The sequence below is a fragment of the Pan troglodytes genome, chromosome 14, assembly GCF_028858775.2.
Source record: "Pan troglodytes isolate AG18354 chromosome 14, NHGRI_mPanTro3-v2.0_pri, whole genome shotgun sequence".
In the NCBI taxonomy this organism is placed as follows: Eukaryota; Metazoa; Chordata; class Mammalia; order Primates; family Hominidae; genus Pan; species Pan troglodytes.
The window spans coordinates 3016294-3034635 of NC_072412.2; the positions used below are offsets into that span (position 1 = coordinate 3016294).

The 18342-nt window shown below is 43.1% G+C and overlaps 1 pseudogene; it reads right to left on the reverse strand.

The window, feature by feature from the left end:
- Nucleotides 1-13137: 13137 nt before the first annotated feature.
- LOC134808204 (endogenous retrovirus group K member 8 Gag polyprotein-like) lies at nt 13138-16027 on the reverse strand (annotated as a pseudogene).
- Between the last annotated feature and the right edge of the window lie 2315 nt (nt 16028-18342).

Genomic DNA, 18342 nt, shown 5'->3' on the forward strand with positions numbered 1-18342 from the left:
AAATGTTTGTTCATCACATAGGATTCCAGAACACAGCTATGAGGGTGCAAATGCTTGTACCTCACATGAGATTCCAGAACACTCCTGCTGTGGTCTTAAAGCAAGTCCCTCACATAGATTCCAGAAAATTCCTACAAGGGTCTGAATGTTTGTCACTAACATAGGATTCCAGAACACCGCTCCTGGGGTCTAAATGTTTGTCCGTCACATAGGATTCCAGAACACTGCTATGAAGGTCTGAACGTTTGTTCCTCACTGGAGATTCCAGAAAAATCCTGCTGTGGTCTGAATGTTTGTCCCTCACACAGGATTCCAGAACACTGTTACGAGGGTTTGAATGTTTCTCCCTCACACAGAATTCCAGAACACTGCTACGAGCATATGAATGATTGTCTGCAACATAGTATTCCAAAACACTGTTACGAGTGTCTGAATGTTTGTCCCTCACATAGTATTCCAGAACACTGCTAAGATTGTCTGAATGTTTGCCACTCACGTAGGATTCCAGAACACTGCTATGAGTGTCAGAATGTTTGTCCCTCACATAGGAATCCAAAACACGCCTGCTGTGCTCTGAGTGTCAGTCCCTCATGTAGGATTCCAGAACAATCCTGCTGTGTTCTGAATGGTTGCCCCTCACATATAGTTACAGAACACTGCTGCTCGGTTCTGAGTGTTTGTCCATCACATGGGATTCCAGAACACAGCTGTGAGGGTCTGATTGTTTTTCCCTTACAAAGGATTGCAGAACACTGCTGCTGGGGTCTAAAAGTTTCTCCGTCACACACTATTCCAGAGCACTCCTACGAGGGTCTGAATGTTTGTCCCTCATTTAGGATTCCACAACACTTCTGCTGGGGTGTGAATGTTTGTCCCTCACACAAAATTGTAGAACACTGCTATGACGATCTGAATGATTGTCCCTCATTTAGGATTCCAGAACACTCCTGCTGTTTTCTGAGTGTTTGTCCCTCACGTAGGATTCCAAAACTGTCCTCCTGTCATCGGAATATTTGTCTCTCACATAAGGTTTCAGAACACTGCTGCAGGGTTCTGAGTGTTTGTCCCTCACATAGGATTCCAGAACACTGCTACGAAGGGTCTGAATGTTTGTCCCTCACATAGGATGCCAGAACACTGCTGCTGGGGTCTAGATTTTTGTCTGTCACACCGGATTCCAGAACCCTCCTATGAGGGTCTGAATGTCTGTTTCTCACAGGGGATTCCGGAACACTCCTGCTGTGGTCTCAATGTTTTTCCCTCACTCAGGACTACAGAACACTGCTACGGGAGTCAGAATGTTTGTCCCTCACACAGAATTCCAGAACACTGGTACGAGTGTCTGAATGATTTTCCTTCACATAGGATTCCAGAACACTGTTGCTGGGGTCATAATGTTTGTCCCTCACATAGGATTCTAGAATAGAGCTGCTGGGGTCTACAGGTATGTCCGTCGCATAGGATTCCAGAACACTCATGTTGGGTTCTGAGTGTTTCTCCCTCACATAGAATTCCAGAACACCGCTACGAGGGTCAGAATGTTTGTCCATAACATAGGATTCCTGAACAATCCCGCTGTTGTTTGAATGTTTGTCCCTCACATAGGATTCCGGAACACTGCTACAATTGTCTGAATGTTTGTCCCTCACATAATATTCCAGAACAATGCTACGACTGTCTGAACGTTTGTTCCTCACAGGGGATTACAGAACACTCCTGCTATGGCCTGAATGACTGTCCCTCACACAGGATTCCAGAACACTGCTATGAGGGTCTGAAAGTTTGTGCTTGACACAGAATTCCAGAACACTGCTACAAGGGTCTGAATGACTGTCCCTCACATAGGATTCCAAAACACTGCTGCTGGGGTCTACATGTATGTCCGTCAGATAGGATTCCAGAACACTGTTATTGGGTTCTGACTCTTTCTCCATCACATATAATTCCAGAACACTGCGACGAGCGTCTGAATGTTTGTCCCTAACACAGGATTCCAGAACACTCTAGCTGTTGTTTGTATGTTTGTCCCTCACATAGGATTCCAGAACACTGCTGCTGGTGTCTGAATGTTTGTCCCTCACATAGGATTCCACAACAATGCTACGATTGTCTGAATGTTTGTCCATCACATACCATTCCAGAACACTGCTATGAAGGTCTGAATGTTTGTCCCTCACATGGGATTCCAGAACACTGCTACGATTGTCTGAATGCTTGTCCCTCACATAGGATTCCAGAACAATCCTGCTGTTGTCTGAATGTTTGTACCTCACGTTGGATTCCAGAACACTGCTACCAGTGTCTGAATGTTTGTCCCTCACACGGGATTCCAGAACACTGCAATGACAGTTTGAATATTTGTCCCTCACACAGAATTCCAGAGCACTGCTATGGGGTTCTGAATGATTGTCCAACACATAGGATTACAGAACACTGTTGTTGGGGTCTGAATGTTTGTCCCTCACACAGGATTCCAGAACACTGCTACGAAGGTCGGAATGATTTTCCCTCACAGAGGATTTGAGAACACTCCTGCTGTGTTCTGAATGTTTGTCCCTCACATAGGATTTCAGAAAATTGCTATGAGGTTCTGAATGTTTTACCCTCACACAGAATTTCAGAACACTGCTACGAGAGTCTGAATGATTGTCCCTCACATAAGATTCCATAACACTGCTGCAGGCTTCTGAATGTTTGTCCCTCACATAGGATTCCGGAAACCCCTGCAGGGGTCTCCATGTATGTCCATCACATAGGTTTCCAGAACACTGCTGCTGTGTTCTGAATGTTTGTCCCTCACATAGGATTCCAGAACCCCTCTGCAGGGGTCTGCATGTATGTCCGTCACATAGGTTTCCAAAACACTGCTGCTGTGTTCTGAATGTTTCTACCTCACATAGAATTCCAGAACACTGCCACGATGGTCTGAATGTTTGTCCGTAACACAGGATTTCAGAACACTCCCGCTATTATTTGAATGTTTATCCCTCACATTAGATTCCAGAACACTGCTTCGAGGATCTGAATGTTTGTCCCTCACATAGGATTCCAGAACACTCCTTCTGTGCTCTGAATGTTTGTCCGTCACATAGGATTCCAGAACACTGCTACGAGGGTCTCAATGTTTTTCCTTCACATAGGATTCCAACACACTCCTGCTGTGTTCTGAGTGTTTGTCCCTCTCATAGGATTCCGGGGCAATCTTTCTGTGGTATGAATGTTTTTCCCTCACATAGGGTTCCAGAACAATGCTGCTGGGTTCGGAGTGTTTGTCTCTCACATAGGATTCCAGAACACTGCTACCAGTGTCTGAATGCTTGTCCCTCACATAGGATTCCGGAACACTTCTGCTGGGTTCTGAATGTTTGTCCCTCTCAAAGGATTCCAGAACTCTGGTACAAGTTTCTGAAGGTCTGTCTCTCATATGTGATTCCATAACACTGCTTCAGTTGTCTAAATGTTTGTCCGTCATATAGGTTTCCAGAACACTGCTAGGAGGATCTGAGTGTTTATTTCTCACAGGGAATTCCAGAAGACTCCTGCTGTTGTCTGAATGATTGTCTCTCACACAGGATTCCAGAAGACTGCAACGAGGGTCTGAATGTTTGAGCCTCATGTAGGATTCCAGAACAATGGTGCTGAGGTCTGAATCTTTGTCCCTGACATAGTGATTAAGAAAACTGCTAAGAGGGTCTGAATGTTTATCCCTCATGCAGGATTCCAGAACTCTGCTCCTGGGGTCTGAAAGTTTGTCTCTCACATAGGATTCCAGGACACTGCTGCTGGGGTGTACGTGTATCTCCGTCATATAGGATTCCAGAACACTGCTGCTGGATTCTGAGTGTTTCTCCATCACATAGAATTCCAGAACACTGCCACGAGGGTCTGAGTGTTTGTCCATAACTTAGGATTCCAGAACACTCTCGCTGTTGTTTGAATGTTTGCCCCTCACATAGGATTCCAGAACACTGCTACTATTGTCTGAATGTTTGTCCCCTACATAGGATTCCAGAACAATGCTGCTGGATTCTATATGTTTGTTCGTCACATAGGATTCCAGAACACCCCTACGACAGTCTGAATGTTTGTCACTCACAGGGGATTCCAGAACACTCCTGCTGTAGTCTGAGTGTTTGTCCCTCACATGGGTTTTCCAGAACACTCCTGCTGAGGTCTGAATGATTGTCCCTCACATAAGATTCCAGAAAACTGCTAAGAGGGTCTGAATGTCCCTCACAGAGGATTTCAGAACACTGCTGCTGTCGTCTAAATCTTTGTCCGTCACATAGGATTCCAGAACACTGCCACGAGGGTCTGAATGTTTTTCCCACAGATTGGATTCCAGAACGGTGTGGTCTGAATGTTTGTCCCTCATACAGGGTTCCCGAACACCGCTACGAGGGAATGAATGTTTGTCCCTCACAAAGGATTCCAGAAAACTGTTACAATTGTCTGAGTGTTTGCCCCTCACATAGGATTCCGGAACACAGCTATGAGGGTTTGATTGTTTGGCCCTCATGTAGGATTCCAAAACACTCTTATGGTTTTCAGAGTGTTTCTCCCTCACATAGGATTGCAGAACAATCCTGCCGTGTTCTGAATGTTTGTCCCTCATACAGAGTTCCAGAACACTGCTGCTCGGTTCTGAATGTTTGTCCCTCACATAGGATTCCAGAACACCGCTGCTGGTGTCTACATGTATGTCCCTACCACAGGATTCCAGAACACAGCTGATAGGTTCTACGTGTTTCTCCGTCACATAGAATTCCAGAACACTGCAACGAGGGTCTGAATGTTGGTCCGTAACATAGGATTCCAGAAGATTCCCTCTGTTGTTTGAATGTTTGTCCCTAAAATAGGATTGCAGAACACTTCTGCTGTGGTCTAAAAATTTGTACCTCACAGAGGATTCCTGAATAGTACTAAGATTGTCTCAGTGTTTGTCCCTCACAGAGGATTCCTGAATAGTACTAAGATTGTCTCAGTGTTTATCCCTCACATAGGATTCAAAGCATTCCAACGAGGGTCTGAATGTTTGTCCCTCACATTGGATTACAGAACACTGCTACTACTGTCTGAATGTTTATCCCACACATGGGATTCCAGAACACTGCTTCAAGGGTCTGAATGTTTGTCCCTCACATAGGAATCCAGAACATTGCTGCTGGGGTCTAAATGTTTGTCTCTCACTTAGGATTCCAGAACACTGCTACAGAGGTCTGAATGTTGGATCCTCACAGGGGATTCCAGAACACTCCTGCTGTGGTCTGAATGTCAATCACATGGGATTCCAGAACACTGCTACGAGGGTCTGAATGTTTGTCCCTCACATAGGATTCCAAAACACTCCTGCAGTATTCTGAGAGTTTGTTCCTCACATAGAATTCCAGAGTATACCAGATCTGGTCTGAATCTTTATCCCTTACATAATTTTCCAGAACACCGCTGCTTGGTTCTGAGAGTTTGTCTCTCAGATAGGATACCAGAACACTGCTACAAGGGTCTCAATATTTGTCCCTCACATTGCATTCCAGAATACTGCTGCTGGCGTCTAAATGTTTGTCAGTCACATAAGATTTCAGAACACTGTTAGGGGATTCTGAATGTTTGTTCCTCACAGGAGATTCCAGAACACTCCTGCTGTGGTCTGAATGTTTCTCTCTAACATAGGATTCCAGAACACTGCTATGGGGGTCTGAATGTTTTTCCCTCATGCAGAAATCCAGGACACTGCTATGAGGATCTGAATGTTTGTCCCTTACATAGGATTCCAAAACACTCCTGCTGTTTTCTGAGTGTATGTTACTCACATAGGAGTCCAGAACAATCCTGATGTTGTCTGAATGTTTGTCCCTCACATAGGGTTCCTGAATGCTGCTGCTGGTTTCTGAGTGTCTGTCCCTCTTATAGGATTCCAGAACAATTCGACGAAGGTCTGAATGTTTGTCCTTCACATAGGATTCTAGAACACTGCTGCTGGGGTCTACAAGTACGTCCATCATATAGGATTCCAGAAAACTGCTGCTGGGTTCTCAGTGTTCCTCCCTCACACACAATTTCAGAACACTGCGATGAGCGTCTGAATGTTTGTCCATAACATAGGATTCCAGAACCCTCCCGCTGTTGATTGAATGTTTTTCCCTCACAGAAGATTCCAGAACACTTGTGCTGGCTTCTGAATGTTTGTCCCTCACATAGGATTCCAAAACACTGCTACGATTGTCTGAATGTGTGTCCCTCACATACCATTCCAGAACACTGTTACGAGTGTCTGAATATTTGTCCTTAACGTAGGATTACAGAACTCTGTTATAATTGTCGGAAAGTTTGTCCCTCACATAGGATTCCAGAACACTTCTATGAGGGTCTGAATGTTTGTCCCTCACATAAAATGGCAAAACACTGAAGCTGTGTTCCGAGTATTTGTCCCTCACATAGGGACCCAGAAAAATGCTGCTGGGTTCTGAGTGTTTGTCCCTCACATAGGATTCCATAACACTGCTACTAGTGTCTGAATGTTTGTCCCTCACATAGCACTCCAGAACACTGCTGCTGGGGTCTCAATGTTTGTCAGTCACATAGGATTCCAGAACACTGCTACGATAGCCTGAATGTTTGTTCTTCATAGGGGATTCCAGAATACTCCTGTTGTGATCGGAATATTTGTCCCTCACACTGGACTCCAGAACACTGCTACGAGGGTCTGAATGATTGTCCCTCATGCAATATTCCAGAACACTGCTGCTGGGGTCTGAATGATTGTTCCCCACGTAGCATTCCACAGCACTGCTTCTGGGGTCTACATGTATGTCCACCACATAGGATTCCAGAACACTGCAGCTGGGTTCTGAATGTTTCTCCCTCACATAGAATTCTAGAACACTGTGACGAGAACCTGAATGTTTGTCTGTAACATAGGATTCCAGAACACTCCCGCTGTTGTTTGAATGTTTGTCCCTCACATAGGATTCCAGAACACTGCTGCTTGGATCAGAAAGTTTGTCCCTCACACAGGATTCCAGAACACTGCTACGATTGTCTGAATATTTCTCCCTCACATAAGATTCCAGAACACTGCTGCTGGGGTTTAAATGTTTGTCTGACACATAGGATTCCAGAACACTGCTACGGGGTTCTGAAAGTTTGTTCCTCACAGGTGATTCCAGAACACTCCTTTCGTGGTCTGAATGTTGGCCCTGAAGCAGAATTCCAGAACAGTGCTGTGTGGGTCTGAATGATTGTCCCTTACATCGATGCCAGAACACTGCTGCAGGGGTCTGAATATTTGTCCCTCACATAGGATTCCAGAAAACTTCTAAAAGGGTCTGAATGCTTGTCCCTCACACAGAATTCCAGAGCACTGCTATGAGGGTCTGAATGATTGCAAATCACATAGGATTCCAGAACACTGCTGCGGGGGTCTGAACATTTGTCAATCACATAGGATTCCAGAACACTGCTGCTGGGGTCTACATGCATGTCCATCACATAGGTTTCCAGAATACTGCTGCAGGGCCTAATGTTAGTCCGTCACATAGGATTCCAGAACAATGCTACGAGGGTCTGAATGTTTGTCCGAAACATAGAATTCCATAATTCTCCCGCCGTTGTTTGAATGTTTGTCCCACACATAGTATTCGAAAACACTACATCTGGGGTCCGAATGTTTGTCCCTCACATAGGATTCTAGAACATCCCTGTTGTGGTCTGAATGTTCGTCTTCACACAGAATTGCAGAACACTGCTACGAGTGTCTGAGTGATTGTCCCTCACGTCGGATTCCAGAACACTGCTGCTGGGGTCTGAATTTTCTCCCTCACATAGAATTCTGAAGGGGTGGGTTGCCCCTCCACACCTGTGGGTGTTTCTTGTTAGGTGGAACGAGAGACTTGGAAAATAAAAAGACACAGAGACAAAGTATAGAGAAAGAAATAAGGGGACCCAGGGAACCAGCGTTCAGCATATGGAGGATCCCGCCAGCCTCTGAGTTCCCTTAGTATTTATTGATCATTTGTGGGTGTTTCTCCGACAGGGGGATGTGTCAGGGTCACAAGACAATAGTGGGGAGAGGGTCAGCAGACAAACACGTGAACAAAGGTCTTTGCATCATAGACAAGGTAAAGAATCAAGTGCTGTGCTTTTAGATATGCATACACAGAAACATCTCAATGCTTTACAAAGCAGTATTGCTGCCCGCATGTCCCACCTCCAGCCCTAAGGCGGTTTTTCCCTATCTCAGTAGATGGAACGTACAATCGGGTTTTATACGGCGACATTCCATTGCCCATGGACGGGCAGGAGACAGATGCCTTCCTCTTGCCTCAACTGCAAGAGGCATGCCTTCCTCTTATACTAATCCTCCTCAGCACAGACCATTTACAGGTGTCGGGCTGGGGGACGGTCAGGTCTTTCCCTTCCCATAAGGCCATATTTCAGACTATCCCATGGGGAGATACCTTGGACTATACCTGGCTTTCCTAGGCAGAGGTCCCTGCGGCCTTCCGCAGTTTTTGTGTCCCTGGGTACTTGAGATTAGGGAGTAGTGATGACTCTTAAGGAGCATGCTGCCTTCAAGCAACTGTTTAACAAAGCACATCTTGCACAATACTTAATCCATTTAACCCTGAGTTTGACCCAGCACATATTTCAGAGAGCACGGTGTTGGGAGTAAGGTCATAGATTAACTGAATCTCAAGGCAGAATAATTTTTCTTAGTACGGAACAAAATGGAGTCTCCTATGTCTACTTCTTTCTACACAGACACAGTAACAATCTGATCTCTCTTGCTTTTCCCCACATTTCCCCCTTTTCTTTCCGACAAAACCGCCATCGTCATCATGGCCGGTTCTCGATGGTCGCTGTCTCTTCTGAGCTGTTGGGTACAGCTGCAGACCAACAACAGACAAAACAGGCACACAAGGATTAATATGAGATTTACAATCGTAGTACTTCTGATGGTCTTAACCCAAGTGACAGGGTTAAGATTTGCGAGGCCATCAGCAACTCCTGCAATTGCCTCAGTTCCTGGCACCAAATTTAAACGGGCTTTTGATGCTTTGAAAATTTCTTTTAATTTGGAAATGTCTAAAGTGAGATTATCTTCTCTTCCCTGTAGATGACGTCTAACCATGTCCCAGTGATGCTCAGGCTCATTATAAATTTGGGGTGTAATACAAAAGTCTGATGTATTCCAGTCACACTGTAACTGGAAACGATGTTCTAAGCTCATGAGTCTGTCTCCCATCCAAATGACAGTTTGTCTAAGATCATTAATTTGATTTGCCAATTTTTGATCAATACCAGATTGTGAATTCCACAATCATGTAGAATTTTTTTGTCAATCATTAACAAAGTTTACTGACTGAACAGAAGAGTGCAATGCAACTCCTGCCACAGCAGCCATAGCTGTGACTGCAATTAATCCCATAATCACTGCAATTAAAGTAAAAATGAATCTTTCGGATCTATTTAAAACGCCTTTTAATACTTCAGTCAAAATATGGACGGATGGCGAGGCCTCCCATGATCGGTCCATGGACACAGGGATCCACATGCCTTCTCTTGCTCTCACCAGCAGAATACGGTGTTGCCAATTAAAAGTTGAATCAATGCAAGTAAACAATCTACAATTTTCACAGGTTATAGTTTGAGAGTCTGGTTTAATAACTATATTTCCTACAACTAGCATATAAGGGGGCTTTACACAACTTCGTAAAGGAACCGTTAGACTGGAATTTAGGTAGATAGTACAAAATGGCTTACGATCTCTTGTTTCTAAAGTTTGATTTCCAGACCAAATCCCAATGTGGTATGAGGCTGCAGTAAGCCTCCACAATTCTGGATGTTCAGGACCAGAAACAGGACTTATTATTTTTGGTCTTGGGGTAGAGATTCCTTTTTATCCCCATACCCAAGGGTAGAAAGACTGTAATTTTTTATGCTTATGTTTGTCTAGACTTTCTGTTAAGTCGCTATCAACAGCTGGACTCACTTGTGCACTTGGACATGACTGAGTTTGTCCTGAGCAATTGTGGTAGAATTGACCTCGAGGTGCCCAATCTATAACAGTTCGGAATTCATTGTTTTGTAATATCACCGCACTATTGGCCACACATTCTTCCCAAACTAAAACTTGTGTATTTTTTGATCCTTTGGGAATTTCCTTGGAGCAAGGATTCCGTTTAGGTCTAAATTTTAATGATCTTTGATAAGAAAAGTCTTGTAAATAATTTACCCGTGGCCTGAGTGACATCCCGCTTACCATGTGATAAGTGAGTCTACTTTTAGGACCGGCAGTAGGTACTTCTACCAACCAATTTTGGAATGCAGGCATTAAGCATCCTGGTGCTCTTCCTAGGCAAATAGGAGAATAACGATACCCAATGGAAATATTTATCATCATCCCTTCTTCCTCAGGTTTGGCAGGGCAGTGATCATCTGTGGGGCCAGGTACCCATACACTATCCTTAACATTTAATTTTATAGGATTATCCATCCATGTGACTGGTGTTACCGTCTCCGTGGAGGCGCTTTTCTTTGCATCTCTAATGGGTTCATTGTAGAACTTCAAATGTCTAGTAGGTATCCAAACAGGAAGCTGATTTTCTCCTGGTGAAACACAAGCAAAACGTCTCCCCCACGTTATTACCTTCCCTATTTCCCATGTCTTATTTTTATTATCTTTCCACCAAATCAGTTTTCCTTCATGTGGGCTGTTCTTTTTACCAGTAAGATGTTGTTCTGCAGAAGTAGTAGTCTGATTTCTATAAATGTTTAAAAAATTTAAAGTATAGAGTGCTAGATTAAGTTGCATCTGAGGAGTGGTACACTCCTTACTGTCTCCCCCTTCTTTTTGCTTAACTAATTGAGTTTTGAGTGTTCTATTAGTTCTTTCAACTATGGCCTGTCCTTGGGAATTATAAGGAATTCCTGTTGTATGTGAAATTTTCCATTGACTTGAGAATTTTTGGAAAGCTTTACTACAATATCCTGGTCCATTGTCAGTTTTGATTTTTTCTGGAACTCCCATTACAGTACAACAAGACAATAAATGTTTTTTAACATGGGAAGTACTTTCTCCTGTTTGGCAACTTGCCCATATGAAATTTGAATAAGTTTCAACTGTTACATGAACATATGATAATCTTCCAAATGAAGGTACATGTGTGACATCCATTTGCCATAATGCATTAGGACACTGACCGCTGGGATTAACTCCTGCCTCTTGAGTGGGCAGGTGTAAGACTTGACACTGGGTGCAATGTTGTACAATATCTTTTGCCTGTTTCCATGTGACATCAAATTTGTTTTTTAATCCTGCTGCATTTACATGAGTCAAAGCATGAAGTTCTTGTGCTTTTATGAATGCAGATGATACCAGTAAGTCAGCTTGTTCATTTGCTTTAGTCAAAGGCCCTGATAAATTAGTGTGTGCTCGAATATGAGTAATATAAAATGGGAAATTTCTTTTTCTTACAGTTTGTTGTAATAAATTGAATAGCTGGTTTAACTGATCGTCCATGCTATATTTAATTAGAGCTGTCTCAACATCCCTTGTAGCCTGTACTACATATGCAGAATCTGATATAATATTGATAGGTTGATCAGAATCTTGGAACACTGATTCCAACCATCTCTGCTCTTTGAGCCGATTGAAATGGAGTTGTGATTACTCTTTCTTTTGGCCCTGTGTAAGCTGCTTTTCCATTGCTGGAACCATCAGTAAATACTGTTAGAGCATTTTCTAAAGGTTCACATCTGGTAATTTTAGGTAGAATCCAAGTAGTTAATTTTAAAAAATTGGAAGATTTTTGTTTTCGGGTAATGATTATCAATAATTTCCACAAAATTAGCAAGTTCAATTTGCCATGCACCAGAATTGATAAAAGCTTGTCTAATTTGTTTCTTGGTTAAAGGGACAACTATTTTGTCTGGGTCATTTCCACATAATTTTATTATTCGTAATCTTGTCTGACCAATTAATGTAGCTATTTGATCCAAATACAATTTAAAAGTCTTAACTGTACTGTGAGGAAGGAATGACCACTCCACAAGATCAGTATTTTGAACAATGATGCTTGTTGGAGAATGTGCAGTAGCAAAAATCAAAAGTTGGAGTGGGGCTAAGGGATCTATTCTATTTATTTGCACTGACTGAAATTTTTCTTCCACTAATTTAATTTCTTTTGTTGCCTCTGGGGTTAACATTCTTTTACTATTTAAGTCTGAGTCTCCTCTTAAGATAGAGAACAAATTTGACATGGCATAAGTAGGAATGCCTAGAGTTGGCCGAATCCAATTAATATCTCCTAGCAATTTTTGAAAATCATTTAGTGTTTTTAATGTGTCTTTTCTTATTTCTATTTTTTGTGGCTTAATTTTTCTATTTTCTATCTGCATCCCTAAATAATGAAAAGGAGTAGAGGTTTGGATATTATCAGATGCTATTGCCAGTCCTGCGTTGGCAACCTCTGCTTGTAGAAATGTATAACAGTCAATTAATTTATCTCTTGTTTCTGCAACACATAAAATATCATCAAAATAATGAATGATATAACAGTCTGAAAACTTGTCTCTAACTGGTTGAAGAGCTCGACCTACAAAAGTCTGACAAACAGTTGAACTATTAAGCATTCCCTGAGGTAACACTTCCCACTGAAACCTGGTGGCTGGTTCTTTATTATTTATGGCTGGTATAGTAAAGGCAAATTTTTCGCAATCCTGCTCTGCCGGAGGGATGGTAAAAAAGCAATCCTTTAGATCAATTATAATTAAAGGCCAGTCTTTTGGGATCATGGCCGGAGAGGGCAACCCGGGTTGGAGAGGCCCCATGGGTTGAATTACGGCGTTTATGGCCCTTAAGTCAGTTAACATACGCCATTTGCCAGATTTCTTCTGAATTACAAACACAGGAGAATTCCAAGGCGAGAATGCAGGCTCAATATGTCCCTTTTCTAATTGTTCATTTGCTAATAAATGTAAAGTCTCCAGTTTTTGTTTTGGTAGCAGCCACTGATTCACCCACACCGGTTTTTCTCTTTTCCAAGTTAATGCTATGGGTTTAGGAGGCTCTACAGTGGCCGCCCCTAAAAAGGATACCTTAATTCCTTCTCTTTCTTGATTTATTTTAGCCTCAACTGGAACTTTAATGCCATCTTCATTTTATTCCTAGTCCCTTTCCTGGTATATATCCCATCTTGGTCATGATTTTTTGACTCGTGGGGCTATATAATGGAGTGGGCATAGTGATTTCCACACCCCATTGTTGTAATAAGTCTCGACCCCACAGATTAAGAGGAATTGAAGTAATCATTGGCTGAACAGTACTTTCTTGATTATCTGGCCCTAAACAATGTAAAATCTCAGTACTTTGATACACTTCTGAGGCTGTGCCTACGCCGACAAGTCCTGTAACAGCCTTTTGTTTAGGCCATTTTTTTGGCCAGTGATTTAAAGCAATGATAGAGACATCTGCTCCAGTGTCTACTAACCCTTCAAACTGTTTTCCTTGAATAATGGCCTTACACACAGGTCTGTTTTCTGAGACCTGACTTGCCCAATATGCAGCCTTTCCTGTCAGATCAGTGCTTCCAAACACTCCTGTTCTTTTTATTTCACTATTTCCAACCTTAATATAAGGCAGGAGTAATAATTGAGCAATCCTGTATCCTGGACTGGCATTCCAAGGAATTGAAGAGCTAATAACCAATTGAATTTCGCCTTTATAGTCTGAATCAACCACACCAGTATGAATTTGAACTCCCTTTAGGTTTAGACTTGATCTTCCCAAGATTAGTCCTACAGTCCCCTCAGGCAGTGGGCCACATACCCCTGTGGGGATTTTTTGTTTGGGGGTTCCCCTGGAAGCAGAGAGACTGCTTGTATAGTACATAAATCTACTTCTGCACTGCAGCTTGTGGCAGGGGAAAATTGTTGTATTGTGGTAACTGGCTTATTCCTTGAAACACTTGGGACAGTGGGGGTTGTTGTCCCTGAAAACCCTGAGGAACAAATGGCTGAATAGGGAATGCCCCAGTTTGTTGTGGGGCCTGAGGCTGGTCCCTTTGCTATTTTCCTGACAATGGTTGCCTATTTTTATCAAATTTAGAACGGCATTGACTAGCCCAATGTTTTCCTTTTTTACATCTTGGACATAAGTCAGGTGGCTCTCTACCTGTTGTTGTAGTAGCTTGAATAGTTATATTCTGTTTATTTAAGACTGGGCAATTCTTTTTTAAATGACCAATTTGACCACAATTATAACATTTCCCTCCAAGTATTCTAACTTGTCCTCCTAAAACAACTCCTGTTATTGCTTGAGCCATAAGCATAGCTTTATGCATACCTCCTCCGATTCCATCACAGGCTTTTACATATTCTGAGATTACATCTGATCCTGCGGGAAACTTTCCTTTCAATGGCTTAATGGCCGACTGACACTCAGGATTGGCATTTTCGTATACCATCAACTCCACTATGACCTTAAGGGCTTTTTCATTGGAAATTGACTTTTGAGCAACATCTTGGAGCCTTGCCACAAAATCAGGGTAGGGCTCTTTTGAACCTTGTCTTACTGTATTAAATGAGGGGCAGGCACTTCCTGGGTCTTGGATTTTTTCCCAGGCTTTAAGGCAGATAGCTCTAACTTGCTCAATGTCCTCATTTTGCATTAATGCTTGTTGACTAATAGTGCTCCAATTTTGACCTGTTCCTAATAGTTGATCTGCATCTATGTTAACTGGAGGATTGGCAGATCTATTTCTTCGGACCTGTTCTTGTGCACCATCAATCCACCAAGTCTTAAATTGCAAAAAATTGAGACGGTGAGAGACGATTTTGCCAGAATCTCCCAATCATAAGGAATGGGTCTATGTCCATGAGCAACGGAATCTAATAATGTCCTCATATAAGGGGAGTTGGGTCCATACTGTTTTACTCCCTCTTTCATGTCTTTTAGCATTTTTATCGAGAAAGACTTGTATCTGGCCTCAACTGTGAGAGGCTCTCCCTCTTGGGCTCCTTCTCCAGGTGGCATCGGTTCTAACATTACTGGGAATTGCCATGCCTCAGTATCTCCTTCCTTTCTTGATTTATCAATAATTTCATGTAATTCACTACCCTGTCTACTAGGTGGTGCCATAGGATTAAGTCTCCTAGTGGGCGGCTGAGGGTATGGTGCCCTGCACTGTGGTGCTGGGGGCATTCCTGGATATCCATACTGACTTTCTGGGGGTGGCCGATACTGAAGTTCGGCCAGCGGCCAGTATTGATAAGCTACTGGCAGTTGGGTCTTATTTTCTCTAACCTGCGTTTGAGGTTGTAATGTTACGGGCACCTGACCTGCTGGAAGAGGACTTGGCCCTCGTGGTTTACACTCTGATGGCCCCACTAATTCTGGACCTTTTCCTTCTAATTTTAACGTTTTAGGATATATCACCTCCTGTAATTGATTATAGTCAACATTTTGCGTTGACTGAGCCATTACCGGCTCTGCTACATATTCGCAATGTAAACTTTCCGTTTCTTTCTGGGATTTTTTTCCTTGTCTTTTCTTTACAATCTATTACACAGCTTCCAGGGGCATCAGAAACTGAAACGCTATCTTATTCCGTTTGAAATGGTTCTAAAGCTGCTTTAATAGTGGCCCAATCATTCCATACTGTAAGTGGAATGATATTACTCTTCCTTCCTGCTTGTTTTAGTTCCTTGCCAATTCTTTTCCAATCTTTTAGATCTAAAGTTCCTTATTCTGGAAACCATGGGCAAAATTTTTCTATTATTTGAAATAGCTTGATTAGATTTTTTGTAGATACTCTAACTCCCCCTCTTTTTAAAATAATTTTAATAAAGCTGAGATAAGAGGCATATTTACTTTTAGTTTTACTTTTAGTTTGCCACATTATCACCCTAACTTCTTCCGAGTGCACAAGCTTACCGTAAGTCTGACTGTAGACGCACTTGGGATCTCTCTTCGACTTGTCCTCAATGACCACGCTCGAGCGTAACTTCACCCTAGAGAAAAGCCTCCACGTTGGGCACCAGATGAAGGGGTGGGTTGCCCTTCCACACCTGTGGGTGTTTCTCATTAGGTGGAACCAGAGACTTGGAAAATAAAAAGACACAGAGACAAAGTATAGAGAAAGAAATAAGGGGACCCAGGGAACCAGCGTTCAGCATATGGAGGATCCCGCCAGCCTCTGAGTTCCCTTAGTATTTATTGATCATTTGTGGGTGTTTCTCCGAGGGGGGGATGTTTCAGGGTCATAAGACAATAGTGGGGAGAGGGTCAGCAGAGAAACACGTGAACAAAGGTCTTTGCATCATAGACAAGGTAAAGAATCAAGTGCTGTGCTTTTAGATATGCATACACAGAAACATCTCAATGCTTTACAAAGCAGTATTGCTGCCCGCATGTCCCACCTCCAGCCCTAAGGCGGTTTTTCCCTATCTCAGTAGATGGAACGTACAATCGGGTTTTATACCCAGCCATTCCATTGCCCAGGGACGGGCAGGAGACAGATGCCTTCCTCTTGTCTCAACTGCAAGAGGCATGCCTTCCCTTATACTAATCCTCCTCAGCACAGACCATTTACGGGTGTCAGGCTGGGGGACGATCAGGTCTTTCCCTTCCCACGAGGCCATATTTCAAACTATCCCATGGGGAGAAACCTTGGACAATACCTGGCTTTCCTAGGCAGAGGTCCCTGCGGCCTTCCGCAGTTTTTGTGTCCCTGGGTACTTGAGATTAGGGAGTGGTGATGACTCTTAAGGAGCATGCTGCCTTCAAGCATCTGTTTAAAAAGCACATCTTGCACAACACTTAGTCCATTTAACCCTGAGTTTGACACAGCACATATTTCAGAGAGCACGGGGTTGGGGGTAAGGTCATAGATTAACAGAACCTCAAGGCAGAAGAATTTTTCTTAGTACAGAACAAAATGGAGTCTCCTATGTCTACTTCTTTCTACACAGACACAGTAACAATCTGATCTCTCTTGCTTTTCCCCACAGAATTCCAGAGCATTGCAACGAGGGTCTGAATGTTTGCATGAAACATATGATTCCAGGACACTAGTGCTGTTGTTTCAATGTTTGTCCCACACATATGATTCGAAAACACTACTGCTGGGGTCTGAGTATTTGTCCCTCACATAGGGTTCCAGAACACTGCTACGAGGGTCTGAATGATTGTCCCTCACATAGGATTCCAGAACACTACCGCTGGGGTCAAAATGTTTTTCTGTCACAAAGGATTCCAGAACACTGCTACGAGAGTCTGCATGTTCGTTTCTCACGAGGTATTCCAGAACACTCCTGCTGTCGTCTGAATGTCCCTCACACAGGATTCCGGAATACTACTACGAGTGTCTGAATATTTGTCCCTCAAAGAGAATTCCAGAACACTGCTACGAGGTTCGGAATGATTGTCCATCACATAGGATTCCAGAACACTGCTGCTGGGCTCTTATGTTTGTCTCTCACTTAGGATACCAGAACACTCCTACTATTGTCTGAAAGTTTGTCCTTCACATAGAGTACCAGAACACTGCTACGACGGTCTGAATGTTCGTACCACACTTGGGATTCCAGAACACTCCTGCTGGAGTCTAAATGTTTGTCCCTCACATAGGATTCCAGAACACTGCTACGTGGATCTCAATGTTTGTTCCTCACAGTAGTTTCCACATCACTCTTGCTGTGGTCTGAATATTTGTCGATCACATTGGATTCCAGAACACTGCTACGAGGGTCTGTATGTTTGTCCCTCACATAGGATTCCAAAACACTCCTGCTGTGTTCTGAATGTGTGTCCAACACATAGGATTCCAGAGCAATCCTACTCTGGTCTGAATGTTTGTCTATTACATAGTTTTCCAGAACACTGCTGCTTGGTTCCGAGTGTTTATTCCTCACATAGGATTCCAGAACACTGCTACTAGGTTCTGAATGTTTCTCCCTCACATAGGATTCCAGAACACTCCTGTGGTGGTCTGAATGTTTGTCCATCACATTGGATTCCAGAACACCGCTACGAGGGTCTGAATGTTTGTCTCTCACACAGAATTCCAGAACACCGCTACGAGGGTCTGAATGTTTGTCTCTCACACAGAATTCCAGAACACTGCTACGAGGGTCTGAATGATTGTCCCTCACATAGGATTCCAGAACACTCCTGCTGTGGTCTGAAAGTTTGTCCCTCACATAGCATTCAAGAATACTGCTGCTGGGTTTTGAGTGTTTGTCCCTCACATAGGATTCCAGAACACTGTTACCATTGTCTGAATGTTTGTCCCTCGCATAGGATTCCAGAACACTGCTGCTGGGGTCTAAAAGTTTGTCTGT